Here is a 15,525-nt window from a genome sequence, read left to right as displayed (position 1 = left end):
GATTGGCCAGTCTGAAACAATTTATTTAAGGGCATCTTTAGGAACATGGAACAAAATAGGATTTTATTCAAGTCTCTTCCCCCCTCCCCTGCCCACTTTACAGATTGCCATTGCTAGTGTACTACAGTATTTCTCTTTAACAGGTCATTTGCATATGATTGCATACATATGATTGTCTCCTCCAATCACCACTTCTCTCGCTGGTCCTTTCCTCATATAATTCATTCACTAATTCATTAAGATTTTTTTCTCATTTAAAAATTGTTGTTCTTTTTTTTATAAAAATGCCACAAAAAGGAGGATTGTGTGGGGTGTTAAGGGGGAAGTAGTGGAAGGGTAGTAACTCTGGTGGGGAACACATTGTGCTCCTTCTGGGCCAGTTCATTTACCTTGCCCTCTTACCTGTGGCTCCTAGAAGCTGTCAGGAGGGGAAGACCCCCTGGCTTTTTCAGCAGCCTGCCTCATCTCTGCCTCTTTGCCCCCCTCCTCCACTTCTGCATCTGCTTCTGAACTGCTCTCTGCCACAGACCCTCCCTGCTCACTAAAACCTGTTACCTCTTCTTGATGAAGAAGAGGATTGATTTTTCAAATCATTGATTAAAAGTAGCTAGAGAGACTTTTATGGCTCTGTGTCTCTAATACTTGGATTGAACTGAGTGGTGGGCAGAGGCTGTATGCATTTGCAGCCACGGACTTCTGCCATCTTCTGATTAACATCCTTGAAAACATTCGGCCGAGGCAAACAGCTCGCTTGATAAATGGAGCTTTCGTGCTGAAGGCAAGACAGCAAAGCTTGATAGGTTTCCAAGTGCAAAAGTAAAGGTGTGAAACTGACCTTGGTACAAAGCCCTTCCTGGTCTGACCTGCATTTCTGAGAGACCACCTCCGTCCCCTGTGCAATCAGTGGAGTCATTCAAGCAAATACAACTCACTTTGTCAGAGAACGAATTGTTGACTTTGTGTTCTCCATGAATGGCCCTGAACCTTGGGGTTTTGCTGTCCCTTCTTTGTGTCTGAAAGTGGTGAAATGTGAAAGCCAACGAGCCACATGTTAAATGTGTCTCTTCTCCCAAGTCTTGGGATATGATGAAGGCTGGAATGTAAACACTTAACAGCTTTCCCCCTCCTCCCATCCCTAGAATAATTTATACATATTTTCATTTACTACATCTAGAAAAGGGGCTATTTCAGGAGACATAGGAGAGCAGCAATATATACTTCAGAAAACAAATCATTGGACAAAATTTGCCTTGTTTACATGTTACACAGAAAAACGTACAACAGACGATACTACCCTACACAGAATAGCTTGTGTCCCCTCCCCCCCATATTTGCTCAAATTTTGGACCTCACCATTTCCCACAAATCATAATCTGAAATGATCTGCCCCGTCCCTCTCCCTTCCTAGTTCTTTTCAAGGACTATAATGAAAAAGGTCTGAATTTGAGACCTCTCTCCCAGGCATCAGGAGACAGGGAGTTGGAAGGCCTCACCAGTTCCCCTTCTCTTTATCAAAGATCTGCGTTCTTGGCTGAGGAAAGCGGTCAGGCTGGACTGACTGGCTGGGGCAGTGAATGCTTTCCTAGCCCAAATCTAGAGAGGCCTGAGTTTGACTCATAATATAGCATGGTATTCTGAAATGGGATCATTACATGTGAACATTAAAAATCCGATGAAAAGTTGCTCTATTTTGGTGGCTGGCTATATTTCCCAAGGACTGAATTCCCTTGGGGAAAGTGTTTGGTGCTGATATCCAAAGATTACACATGTACGCTCCATTCTCTTTTGCATATGCACCCCATTCTCTCCCCCCCCCCCAAATAAGGCATGATGGAAGGTGCCTGGTGGGTCAGAGTTCCCTCATGGTTGCGCTGCTGCATGTGTGCCCTGATATACTGCAATGTGCACATTTAGCTTCTGCTTAAACTGGTTGTTTACTTCAGTCCAGCAGAAGAAACAGATCCAAGTTAAGCTGCTCCCTGAACTGAGAGGAATGGAATTGTCTTTGTGAACAGGACAGCTTCTCATGTGAATCATAGTTCTGGCTCCTGTAGCAAAATACTGCAAGTGATGATGCACCAGATACCAAAAATAGGTTATGAATTTGGTTTGCTACGTTGTGTGCCAGACTCCTCTAATTCCTGGATCCAGCAAGTGTTAAAATCTCATCAATGCTTCACATTTTTGGAACAGCCAGGCTAGCTTTCTGTTGAGGTGTAAGGAGAACAAAGGAAGGGGCTGTGTGGGAGATGCCTCCTCCTCCCTCAACCCGCAGACAGTAAGAAGGACAAAAGACGGAGTTTAGAATTCATAGTGATGTGACTCAGAAGGAAAACAGCAAGCTGGATAGAGGGAGATCAACGTTTAAGAGCAATGTTTGATTTCTGTTTGACTCTAAGACTGTGGCTATGGGAGAAACAAGACCCTCTTGGGGTGTTGATGCTATGAACCCCTGCATCGCAAGCTCAGGTTGTATATATGTGTAAACAAACCATATATCATAAAGACACCACAGTTTCAGCTGTGCCTCATTTCCAAAAGGAAACACGAATCCTGGGTAAGTGCCTGGAACTGCTGGAATTTCACACCACTGGGAGATTGTAGTGGCGTGCAATAGTATTTTAAAGAGAAAAGAAAGGTAGGTGTTTAATATTCATGCCATGTTTCCTTAGAGATTGTGGTACAGTGTCATGATGAAAGTGATGGTAGCACAGCATTTGATCCATTTAAAAATATATATAAAGCAAAGCAGTGGAAAATATTCTCTGGGGAACAATACTGCCCTGACATAGCCATGGAGTAAGTGAGCTAATAAATCAATTTCTAACTTGGAGGATATGATCAAAATTACTGGAAAGCTGGAATTCCAATTTGTCAAGGAGAAGATGAATTGCTTGATGGCCCAAGTATTTAAGCTCTTACTCCCATAGGTCAGAAGAATTAGAATATGAAGTTCATCAGATCTCTCCATGTCATAGGTATTACTGAGGCCTGAAAAGCTTAAGAGGAAGCAAAAAATTAATTATATATAACAAAGTAATGTGGGGAGATGAGATAAATTAAGTGCAGACGGCAAGCAAATTATTAAATATATTTTACAAGGATGGAATACATTAGCTTTCTTCCAGAAGAAGCCATTTGTGTTATTTTCCTTGCACCATTTCTTGAATCGTAATAGGGAAGAAGACCATCACTCACTGGTAGAGCACATGTTTTGCATACAGAAAGATTCAGGCTCCATCCCTGTGATCTCCAGGAAGGCTAGAAAAAAAAGTCTTCTCTCTGAAGCCCTGGAGATCTGCTGCCAATCAGATGAATCAATGCCCTGATTCAGTCACAGATAGCTTCCTATATTCCTAAAAGCCTTATTAGGGGATTAAATGTGGTTCTTAACCCCCAGGCATTAGTCAACATAGTAAAAATAAAATAAAACTTAATTCATCTATTATATAAATGGACATAAAGCATGAGAAAGGGGTTTCACTTTTTTCACTTAACTAAGTCCTATATAATGGGGAGTGAACATTAATATTTACACTAAAATTATTGTTTTCAATTTTTTTATTTATTTAATGATCCTTACACTATTTCATGAGGATAAAAATAAGACAGCTCACAGCTCTCAAGGAGTTTATATTGTAGTCCTAAAAGATATAGAGGGATGCAGCAGAGAGTGAGGAGGAAGAGACAGAGCTAACTAGGTACTGATGTGAACCAATGCAGTTGAATGTATTTATGCTGAGGTCAGGATCAAGAAGCTAAATCAAAGGCTTAAACTAAGCAAATGTAGATGGATTGACTGACTGGTACCATGCGCATGATTGAGGGGGCTGGGGCTGCATGGTGTCAGTATGCCCTGAGGTATGTGCTCACACTGTGCACGCACACCCACATAATACCATGAGGCATGCTAACGTGTCATCCCAGCTTGTCCGTGTGATGTGAAAACGCCCCTCGGTGTGCGTGCATGGCCGCTGCAGAACTTTGAGGGGGCCTGGCCCCCTCTTTGAAAATTTCCATGTGGGTGGCCCCCACCTTCCCAGATGGTGTGCCTGACGATCACAGTCATTTTTACTGAATACAATGGACCTATCAGTAGAGTTCAAGCCTAAGCTTGAGGTAAGTGTGCACAGGGCTGCAGTTTAAGAAGAGCCTGAAATTAAATTACATTTGTTATTTCCTGTAAAAAGGTTTATACACGACTTAAGACCTATTCTGCAACCATGTCACCACTTTCAAGTGTACCCATTTGCTATGACACAAACAGCCACACAATTGTATTTTTACAAAACCATTGCATTAGACTGTGGTAGAAGCAAACACAGGCAAACTGCTGCTTTGGGGAGCTGGAAACCACTATATCTATATATATATAGAGAGAGAGAGAGGTTTAAATTGCCTAGTTTTCCCCAGGTGCTGCAAAGCAACTAAGTTCACCCATATTCTAAAACTTAACAGAAATGTGGATTCACAAGGATACCCCACCACATGCATTTCCACAGACACTATTTAAAATGTGTCCATGCATAACTTAGAAATCCAACTCATGAATGCCTTTCTAATGATATTGCTTCTTTATTTCCATACGTCTCAAGACAATTTGCAAAAATAACATAAAACGGCTGAAAATAGTTTTCCATGCCAAATCAGTAACAAAGCTGGCCCCCTGATATTCCTAGGGCCTGGTGAAACTTGAAGGTGGCATGAGTAAGATCTTTCACTGGAAGAAAAGCAGGAACCTTCATTGGACTCTTTTTGGTGCTTGCTTAAAACGTTGAAAAGTTGAGGTAATTCTAATCTGTTTTAGTATTTTAACTTTCGTATGTTTTAAAGTATGGATGTGCATTTTTCTCAATTTTATTGCTCTATTTCTTTGTAAACCACTTTGAGGTTTGCCTTTTTACAATCTAGTGACATATAAATTTTATGATATAAACAAACAAACAAGCAAGCATACAGACCCCCTTATATCTCTGCGGACTCCACAAGCTACGATACTACCCTTGACAAAGTCCAAGCATATATAGGTAAAGGGACCCCTGACCATTAGGTCCAGTTGCAGATGACTCTGGGGTTGCATGACTAAGCCGCTTCTAGCGAACCAGAGCGGAGCACGGAAGCACCGTTTACCTTCCCACCAGAGCGGTACCTATTTATCTACTTGCATTTCGTGCTTTCGAACTGCTAGGTTGGCAGGAGCAGGGACCGAGCAACGGGAGCTCACCCTGTTGTGGGGATTTGAACCGCCGATCTTCTGATTGGCAAGCCCAAGGCTCAGTGGTTTAGAACACAGCGCCACCCACTATAGATCTGTCTGATTGCCAAACACTTCAATGTCATTCTCAACTTCCTCCGGGCCTGATCCCAGCAATTAAGGCTCTTCTGAAATTAACGGTTCAGTCGTTGCACATAAGCACTCACACCACTTACTGGAGCACCCAGGCCTAGTTCCAGGTTTGCATGGTTCCCTTTCTGTCATGCAGCATCCACTGGTCTACCTACATTACCACCCTATGAAAGTGCACTATTGGTGGATGGGTGTGAAGGGTGGAGGATGTGAGTTGCAGTGAGGACAGAGGAAGCAGAAACTTCTTCATGTATGGGAGGAAGGGACAGCATCAAAGAGGCAGCAGTAGGGCCTGGGCATTGCCTGACCATGTCACCTCGTGCTAAGCAGGCCTGAGACGCACTTGGAGCTCACACCTCACATGGTGCACACACCTTGAAAGCTGCTGACGCAGATTTTGGGCAAAATAATAAAACACCTATTGATATCAAAGCCAGGCCTGGATGTCTTGACAGGCCTGTTTGTCTTTCTGTGGAAGGAATACACTGTAGAGGGACTGCCTTATGCACAGCTGCTTGGCAGATCTTCTCCGGAGAGAAATGCTGTCTGTTCGGAGAAATTCTCAGTCTTCCTCGATAACAGAACTGACAGCTGGGCAAAGTATACACTCGTAGGCACAGCATGTTCTCAGCAGCTTGAAGTACAACATGCTAAATACGTTTCTTTTCCCCTGTGGCGATATCTTTCCTTATTCTCACGATGTCTGGTTGTCTCGGAGAAACACCAAACATACTTAAGAGAATTGAATGGCTGTGACACAGCAAAACAATTCTCAGGCCTGTAGTTTGTTTAATGCACTTGTAAAATGAATACATCAGAAATGGTGCCGATAAAAATGTCATCAGTAGCAAAATAAGCCCAGCAGATCAGTTTAGCTTTGTCCAAGTCAAACTCCCATGCCAAGATAGCAGCATCATGTATGATTTTGTTGAGATTCCTGCATTGCAGGGGGTTGGATTAGATGACCCTCTGGGTCCCTTCCAACTCTACAATTCCATGATTCTGTGATCTCAATCTGTCACTGGCAAAGGAAAAGCTGAGCGAGCCTCCCATGGCATGAAATTCCTGATCCTGTGTGCCACTACTGAAAAGGACCCTTTTCAGTACCTATTCTGTGTACTTCCAATGTTCTCCCCAAGGATTTCACTTCTGAAAATTAATGGCTGGAGGTATCAATGCTTCTGGATACATTAGGGGAGGGTTCTAGTGCTCAGATTCTGCTTGTGGGTTTCCCACCAGCACCTAGCTGGCCACTGAGAGTACAGGATGCTGGACAAAATGGGCCATTGACCTGATCCACCAGTCTCTACTTATATTCTTATGTTTAAAAGAATAATAATATATTGTTAAATATATAACAATAAAATTCTATTGACATAGTTTTGATGTTCTGTCCATATTATGTTGTTGCTACCTGTCTTGTATCAAAGTCTTGTTTAGCTGTTTTGGTATATATTTATATTTGTAATTTGCTGCGCATCACTATTATCATTGGATTGGATACAGATTTAGTTACGTTTAGACAAAATCCACTGAAATCAATGGGACCGAAGCTAGTTGTGACCAAGACTGGATCCATCCCAATGTTATTGTTGATATTTGTTTTGTTTTTTTTATAAAACAACAACAACAACAACATCCAGATTTTTATTAAGACACCACAACTTTCACTTCTCTCCTGCAAAGGAAACTGACTGAGAAAGTCTGCCCTTAAGCTTCCTGCTCCAGGGAGGAGAAGGAATACAAAGCCTCACTAAATTACTGTGCACCTTTTTATAGGAATACTTGATAGGTCCTATTAATGGCACTGAATGTATCCCATATTAATCTGGAAGTGTTAAATCCACCTTCTAGTATAAAATTAACCCCAAACTGTGTGTATGTGTGTGCATAGGGTTGGAGTGGGCGAGGGGAGGACAACATAGCAATTTGTTTTTGCAGTCCTACCAGTGCTTTTAAAAAATCATTATAGGATTTAATTTATAGATACAATTTCTTTCATTCTTTTATTAGCTCCATTGCCCATGGGAGAATCAGTGAGGCAGGCGTCATGTGTCTTTAATAATGAAGTAAACTCCTGCAGTGCTTGAACATGGGGAAGAATCCCAATTATGTGTACAGAAAATGCCAAATGTAGATCTGCAAATCTGTGGCATTCACAGGTCAGCTCCTATTGAAATGAGAGGAGAAAATGCTGACCAAAGTGATTTCAAGGGGGAAAAAGAGAATATATAATGCAAAATGTTTAGCAAGAGAGTTTGTCCCATAACTTCACAAAACAGATGTTCCAGTCCAGTACATACAGACTAGAACCATCTTTGCGCATCATGCACCTAATGGACAAATCATATGGGCTTCTTTTGCATTATTCTGTTGTATGGGATGAGAATGTTAATTATATTTCTGTATAGATAGAATAATAATGTCCTGAACTGTCAGGACAACAGGGAGGAGGAAGAGGATTCCAGAGATGGGTGTAGCTGGGACTGGGACACACCAGGGCAAGTAAGGGATGGGGAAACAAGTACTCACAGGCTGATGGAGGTTGGCGAGGGGATGGAGGTTAGTGCACAGGAACCAGAGCAGCAGGACCCATCACCAGAGCCACGAACACAACAAGCTCTGAGGCAGAGGGAGCAGCAAAGTGTTGCTTTAGGAGGCAGGCAAGGACCCACAGCCTAGCTCCTTAGCTGCCCAGGTGGGGCTCACTAGCTTTGAGAGGAGGTTGTGATTCCTCAGCTGGTGTAGGCTTGGAACAGGTGAGGCTCACATGCCTCATTAAGCCCAGATGCTGCAATCAGCATGTAAAAGGGGTAGCAGAGCTGAGGCGCCGTTTCTGCTCCACTGCCCATGTTGATGGAGTTTGATTTGCATGCACCTGGACCTCTATGGGACTGTGCTTTGGGTTTGACTGTATCCTGACTGCTAGACTTCAGACTTGGCTACTTTGATTGACCCTGGACTGTGTTTCCTGACCTTTATATTTTGGACTTTGGATTTGCTTGTGCTGATTGACCCTCAGACTTTGGACTTGACATATTGACTTGCTGCCAGGTAGGCCAGGGGTTCAGGAGAAGCACACCCACACACAACCCAAGTCTACTGAGTGTATTATTGTGCATTGGTATATGTAAGGTGGGATAAGAGCTCAAGTCTTCTCACTGCATAGCTGTCAACTTACATATTTGAAAATAAGGGACCAGCAGCCTTGAAAATAAGGGACCAGCAGCCAAAATAAGGGACCTTTAGCCTCACCTGTTCCAGGCACTCCAGTCTTCCTGTCCTCCTGCAATCTGGTCAAACTCATGCTGGTAGCTTCAAGAACACTGTCCAACCAACTTTGTAACCAGAGGTTCAACTGAATAGAATCTGAATCATATGCACCACAAGGCCTATGCAGCCTCAACTTAAGATGGCTCCCCCGCCTGGCTTTGCACTGCAAAGTTTGCAGCAGCATGTGCAACAAAATGGTGTCCAGCATTCAAAAAACCCCTCAGCTTGCATTAACTAGCCACACACACACAGCCTCCCCCCCTCCCACGAGATCTCCTTTCCTTTTCCCCTACCATGTGCCCCCGCTCCAGACAGACCTTTTTGCCGGCAAGGGTGAGTGGGCCGTCGATGACGTATCCAGCAACAAAATCTATTCCAGCAACAAAATCATCAAGTTTGCTGATGACACTACGGTGGTAGGGCTCATTTCAGGAGGGGATGAGTCCGCCTATCGGGACGAGGTGGAGCGGCTCTGTGTTTGGTGTGGAGAGAACAATCTGGCTCTTAATACGGCTAAGACCAAGGAATTGGTGGTGGATTACAGAAAAAAAAAGGCGGACATTCAGCCCTTGTATATCAACGGGGAACGGGTGGAGAGGGTGGCGGAATTCAGGTTTTTGGGAGTAACTATCGATCAGGGCATGACTTGGAGCGCAAATACCACTGCTCTGGTGAAGAAGGCCCAGCAGAGAATTTATTTCCTCAGACTTTTGAAGAAGAACAATCTGAGTGAGAGACTGCTGGTGTCCTTCTACCGAGGCTCCATAGAGAGCATTCTTACATACTGTATTTGTGCTTGGTTCTCCAGTTGTACAGCTAGGGAGAGGAAGGTGCTCCAGAAGGTCATAACCACAGCCCAAAGGATTATTGGTCATCCTCTCCCATCTTTGGAAGAACTGTACGGTTCCCGTTGTCTTAGGAAAGCAAACAACATCCTGCAGGATTCATCTCACCCGGGACACAGTCTGTTTGCACTACTGCCTTCTGGCAGGAGATATAGAAACATCAAGTCAAGGACAAATAGACTGAAAAACAGTTTCTATCCAAGAGCTGTGGCCTTTTTGAATGCTGTAACTCGATAGTGTGACCTGGGAGTTTGATGGGTGTTGGTGTGGGTGTGGCTGGAATGTGGTTTGTTTGGTTGTTGTTGTTGTTTTGCTTTTGTTGTTTTTAAGGGATGGCATCCAATTTCGTTGCACTTGTGCAATGTTGCACTTGTGTAATGACAATAAAGAATCTATCTATCTATCTATCCATCCTATTCTGATCCAAGCACTCAGCACAGGTATGTTCAACTTCTGAGCCCCTCTGAGCCAAAGGCAGAAAGCCCAGCCAGCAGCCAAATGAAGCCTCAAGGAAAACCACCATCACCTCTCCACTGGGAAGCGCTGAGCAAAGGCGAGTCCCCAGGGAACACAGCCGATTTGATCAGCACAAGGCATGCAAGCCCCACCCCCCAGTCGTTCTTAGACTTCTTATTGGGTGAGCAACACAGCCGGCAGGGAGGGAGGGAGAGGAGCTGCTTCCTTTGAAATTTAAGGGACATCATTTGAGGGACATCCACCAATAAGGGACAGAAGCGGGACATGGCGCTGGAATAAGGGACTGTCCCTTCAAATAAGGGACACTTGACAGCTATGTCTCACTGTTGCTGTTTTGTTTTCTTTGTTTTTAAAAGTGCCAACATTTTAAAAGTTTATTAAAGGAAAATGGTTGGAAGAACTCAGTATGCCTAGGCTGGAGAAGAGCAAGAGGAAACATGACTGTGGTCTTCAAAGTGCTGTCTTGAAGAAGATGGAATACACCAGAACGAATGGGTAAAAATGACAGAAAACACATTCTGGCTGAACATGAGAAGCTTCCTAAAATGGGTATGAGCTCTTATTGAAGGAAATAGACTACATGCCTCAGGAGGTGGTGGAGTCTCCTTCACTAGATGTATTGAAACAGAGACTGGTTGGCCATTTGCCAGGAAGCTGTAGTTCTATCAGTGGTGGCTGGTGTCCACTGGAACTTGTGGGGCAGGAGGCAGAGAAGCTGACGGAAGGTGGAGGCCAAGTAAATGAGAGGCAGAGCCAACAAATTCTAACTTTGATATCATTTACTTCCATGCTGTGCTAAGGAGGAGGAAGCTGGACTGGTAAGGAGGCAGACAACTGATTGCAGGCTGAAGTTGGCAGGGCAGTACCCTAGTACCCCTAATGGACCAGCTTCTGCTGAGTTGTATCCTGCACTGCAGATCCTGTACTGAGCAGGGATTTAAACTATATGATATCACAGGCCCCTTCCAATTCAACAGTAAGTTCTTATTTCACAAGAAATTAGAAATAACTCCCCATCAAAGATCTAGTGGGTGACACGTGACATCTGTGCCTTACGAAATCTGTCTTTCAAATGGAAAGAGTGCAAAATTAGAGTTAGCAAATTAGATATTATAGATTTTGCTTCAGTCTGCAAATTCTATCACATTAGATAGGGACATTATTTGCCTTAGCAAGCAGAAGAGCAGTGAGTAAGCACAGCTATTAAAACAGAACGCCATTAAGGAAACTGTAAAAATAATTGTAGATTCGCATCAAGTTTATGTAAACATTTTAAGCATCATTGCTATGGATTCATCTCAAGGTTCAATGTCACATCTCAAAGAGAAAAAGGCAAAAATACAGGCTGTGGTACAGTCAAGGAACAGAAGTGGCAATGTAAAGACAGACCTTTCTAGTTAGAGGGTGCATGTCCTGTGCATTTGGCCTAGGGCTTGCTGATCAGAAGGTCAGCGGTTTGAATCCCCATGATGGGGTGAGTTCCCATTGCTCAGTCCCTGCTCCTGCCAACCTAGCAGTTTGAAAGCACATCTGGCGGGAAGGTAAACGGCATTTCCGTGCGCTGCTCTACTTCGCCAGAAGTGGCTTAGTCATGCTGGCCACATGACCCAGAAACTGTATGCCGACTCCCTCGACCAATAAAGCGAGATGAGCACCGCAACCCCAGAGTTGGTCAGGACTGGACCTAATGGTCAGGAGTCCCTTTACCTTTTAAAGCCAAATGGGACTTAGACTTAATAGCTGCAATTGTTCCACGTGTCTCAGTTTAAAAATTAAAGCAACTACCCTTAATAACTTTGGGGAGAAAAATATGAAGATGAAAAAACTAAATACCATTTCAAAGCTTTAAATGCTCCCTTTATCATCTTTATAAAAAAAACTCATTTCAGAGATTGGACCATTCTTTTAAATGAAGGAATTCTTCAGGAGACAGTAATGCTGGCAACATTTTTCATGGAACAACCACATGGGGGTGTCTATAGAACACATGTAAATGCTAATGACATACTGATTTTGTATGCAGACAGCATACTTTTGAGGATTTCAAATGCTGCCTTGTTACAAAACCAGGCTTTCCAGAGAGGAGTATGAAAGCAAAATACGCCAAGATCTCCTGCTCTGACAGGCAAGGCTTGAGTGCTCAAGCCTTCTCTCTTTATGTTCCTATCCATCAGTCTTCACTCTGCTATCAGTATTGCCTGTGTGATGCAAATGTTAGCAGTACATGCTAGGGATGCTACGAATTGCCTCCGACTAGCCAAGGTAAATTTCAGCTGTGCTGCTGAAATCACTTTGTGGCTACAGCCCAACAGTCCAGATACAGGTTGGTGTTCAGCGAGGCCTAAGCGATTTACCCCCACACCCTGTCAAGCTCTGTGTGCTCCTTTTAAAGGAGAAGAAAGGGTGAGAAATATCCTTGCTCAGTTCTCTCGTGAATGAGAATAGATCTTCTTAAACCCTGAACTACTTAATCCTGAATAACTGCTTCCTCCTTTTGTTCCTTTCTGCCTTCATAAACAGAAAATGGGACTGTATTACTTGAGCTTGTACAGTCACAGTGCAGCTTGCCTATCTCTTATTTCTCCTTGAGGTCAATATTCCTCAGGCATGGGAAGCTACCACATTGCAGAAGGATTTAAGCCTAACTTCCTTGCCTGCTTTGCTAGCTTTCTAGGGGTAGGGACTTCTTCACCAGAAAACAAAAACCCAGAGAAATAATTTAAAACACAGCAAAGCAGTGTTATAAAAACAGATAGAAACAGAAATTCAGCAATAATAGGGTTCAATCATATTGGCTGGACAATTTTAAAATATAATTTGTTTAATACGAAACAACAACAACCATACACTTTTAAAAGATGAAGTAAGTTGGTCAATTGTCTATCCTGCATGTGAAGGAGCATGTTCACAGTTCAAGGGTGCTTCTGGATCCAACTCTGTCAGTGGAAACTTGGGTAGCCTCTGTGGCTAGAAGTGCCTTTTACCAAGTGCAATTGATATGACAGTTATGACCATTCCAACCTAGACTGGGATAGTTTGGCCACAGTAGTTCATTGATATATAGGAGCAGGTTTTAAGCTGACATACCTCATAACACAGCAGACTATTTGAGGTTACCCATCCACCATGCATGGAGTGCTTAAATCACAAGCTACTCTTAAGCCTTGGCTTTTTAGAATCAAATATAAATGATGTTGATAAAGTTGTTGAATTTTGGGTGCACCCTAAAACTTTTTTATTCCAGTCTGTTTTGGGGTGATTTTATGGAACCTGTTTTAATAACTGTTTCATCTACTGCTGTTATACACTTTTACAAAAGGAAGTAAAACAATGCATTTGTAAATACTGTTGAGTCAAGACCTAAACCTATGGGGCTTCAGAAGAATCAAGTCTTTCCATATCTTGCATAGTCCCATCTAGGATTCTGTTACTTGATTTCACTAGAGAAAGATGGGATATTGGAAATGACTTTCATATAAGGGTAATTTGGGGGATACTCTGAAGTGCCAGTTTGGACCATCACATGGACCCATACACTGTCCTACATTTGTCATTTCCAGTCAGCTACATCATGCGCATTCTGTGCACATCCTATGCACATCAATTGTGGAGTCATTTCTCAGATAAAATCTGGAAATCAACTATACAAATGAGTCTGTGTACAAAAGCTACATTTGACTGAACCATCCCTGCATGGATGCCCAGGGTTAGTTTGTCAACTTGATAGGATGGCTTATTCAGCACTTCAGCTTATCTAAGCTCTCTTCACTGGTGCAGAAGGGTCCATAGGTCAATGGTAGAGCTTATTTAGATGCAGAGGTCCCAGGTATCTCCATTCAAAATGATGAGGTAGCAAGCAATGTGAAAGATGGCTCTTTGATTAAGACTTGGAGGGCTTCTACCAATCAGAGTAGACAATACAAGGCTTAAAAACAAATAATCTGATCTGTTATAGCAGTTTCCCATCTTCTCCCTATGCTCAAACTGGTCTATAAAGCAAAGTTAAATGTAACTGTAGGTGCTGCATTTTGAACTATCTGTACGCACCTGGTTGGTCACTAGGAGAACAGAATGCCAGACTAGATAGACTTTTGGTCTGTTCCAGGAGCTCACTTCTTATGTCAGCCACCAGAAAATTATCACCAGGCTAACCTAGCTTCTCAGCAGTTATGAAAAGGACTGCTTGATATGTTGTAAACATACTTTCTGAAAGTGCATGCAAGTTCTCTTTGTCAATGCGAAATTGCCCCTTGGTTGTTGCTTGCTTCTGTGCAGTGTGTGTTGTCCAGCTTACAGCCATTGTTCAAAGTTTCCATAGTAGCTCACAGCTTCCCATATCTGCTTCAAAAGTGTAGAAAACACAACATACTTTATCTGATGCTTTGCTATCACCACTCACCAGCCCTTCCCAATTGGGCCCAGCATGCTTAACTTGTTTTAAAGTCCTTAATTTATATTAACAAACGATTCCTCTGGGATTATTGAAAAGCAGAAGTCTAGTCTTACATGTTGATTAGTTCAAAGGGTCGCCGTGCATTACCGTTCTACTGCCGTACATTGCATCAATTCATGGCAGAATTTTAAGAAGTCCTGGAGGATTTTGGGGGGAAATTAATGTGTACATGCAGTTTTAGAAGTGTTAGCAGAAAATTAATTTTTAATGATAAAATTGCACTCAGTAGAGAGTATTTATTTGTAAAGACTACCAAAGAATTACAAAGGAGTTAAACTGTGCCAGTCTAATTAAAATTAATGGGAGTCCATACAGATAAAGCTCCTTACTCTGCCTTGCATATTTAAGAGGCAGCAATCTAGAAGATTACATCATTAGAATCTGAGCAGAGCCTCACAAATCCATGCGGCACTCAAACCGCTCAAGGTCCCTCCTGATCCTTGTGATACTTGGTTGCCATGAACTCCAAAGGATGGTTTTGCATGGAGGCCATGGCAAAAGCCACACATAAGGTAGCCAGTGATAATTATGCACACATAAGTCTTATACTAATTCACACATCTAGGGTAGGCATGTGTGTGTTGGCATTTTGCATTGCATGAAGCAGAATAACGCACACTGATTACATTATTTTTGCCACTCTGCTATTGCAAATAGCATGTGTGAAACCGTAAATCCTTTCCACATTATGATTTAAGGGCAGGTTTTCTCAGTAAACATTGTGAATACGAGAAGCCTGTCACAACCCTATAAGCACACTGTACTTGCCCCAAGGTCATGCGTGGTGATTCCAGTCAATGGCAGAAAGGAAACTTCTGGATCCATACTTTAGTCTGCATAGGCACCATATATTTAAATCACATTTAAAGTATACCTCAGCCCCCAAAGATCCCGGGAATCGTAGATCTGAGGGGTATGCTATAGTTCCCAAGATTCTTGAGCAGGGGTGCTTTAAAGAAGAAGAAGAAAAAGAAGAGTTTGGATTTGAAATCCCGCCTTTCACTCCCTTTAAGGAGTCTCAAAGCAGCTCACATTCTCCTTTCCCTTCCTCCCCCACAACAAACACTCTGTGAGGTGAGTAGGGCTGAGAGACTTCAAAGAAGTTAGCAGTACATTGACTGGCCCAAGGT

Source organism: Podarcis tiliguerta (genome assembly GCF_965153285.1).
Source record: "Podarcis tiliguerta genome assembly, chromosome: 4".
In the NCBI taxonomy this organism is placed as follows: domain Eukaryota; kingdom Metazoa; phylum Chordata; class Lepidosauria; order Squamata; family Lacertidae; genus Podarcis; species Podarcis tiliguerta.
Note: the sequence above shows the minus strand (reverse complement) of the source record.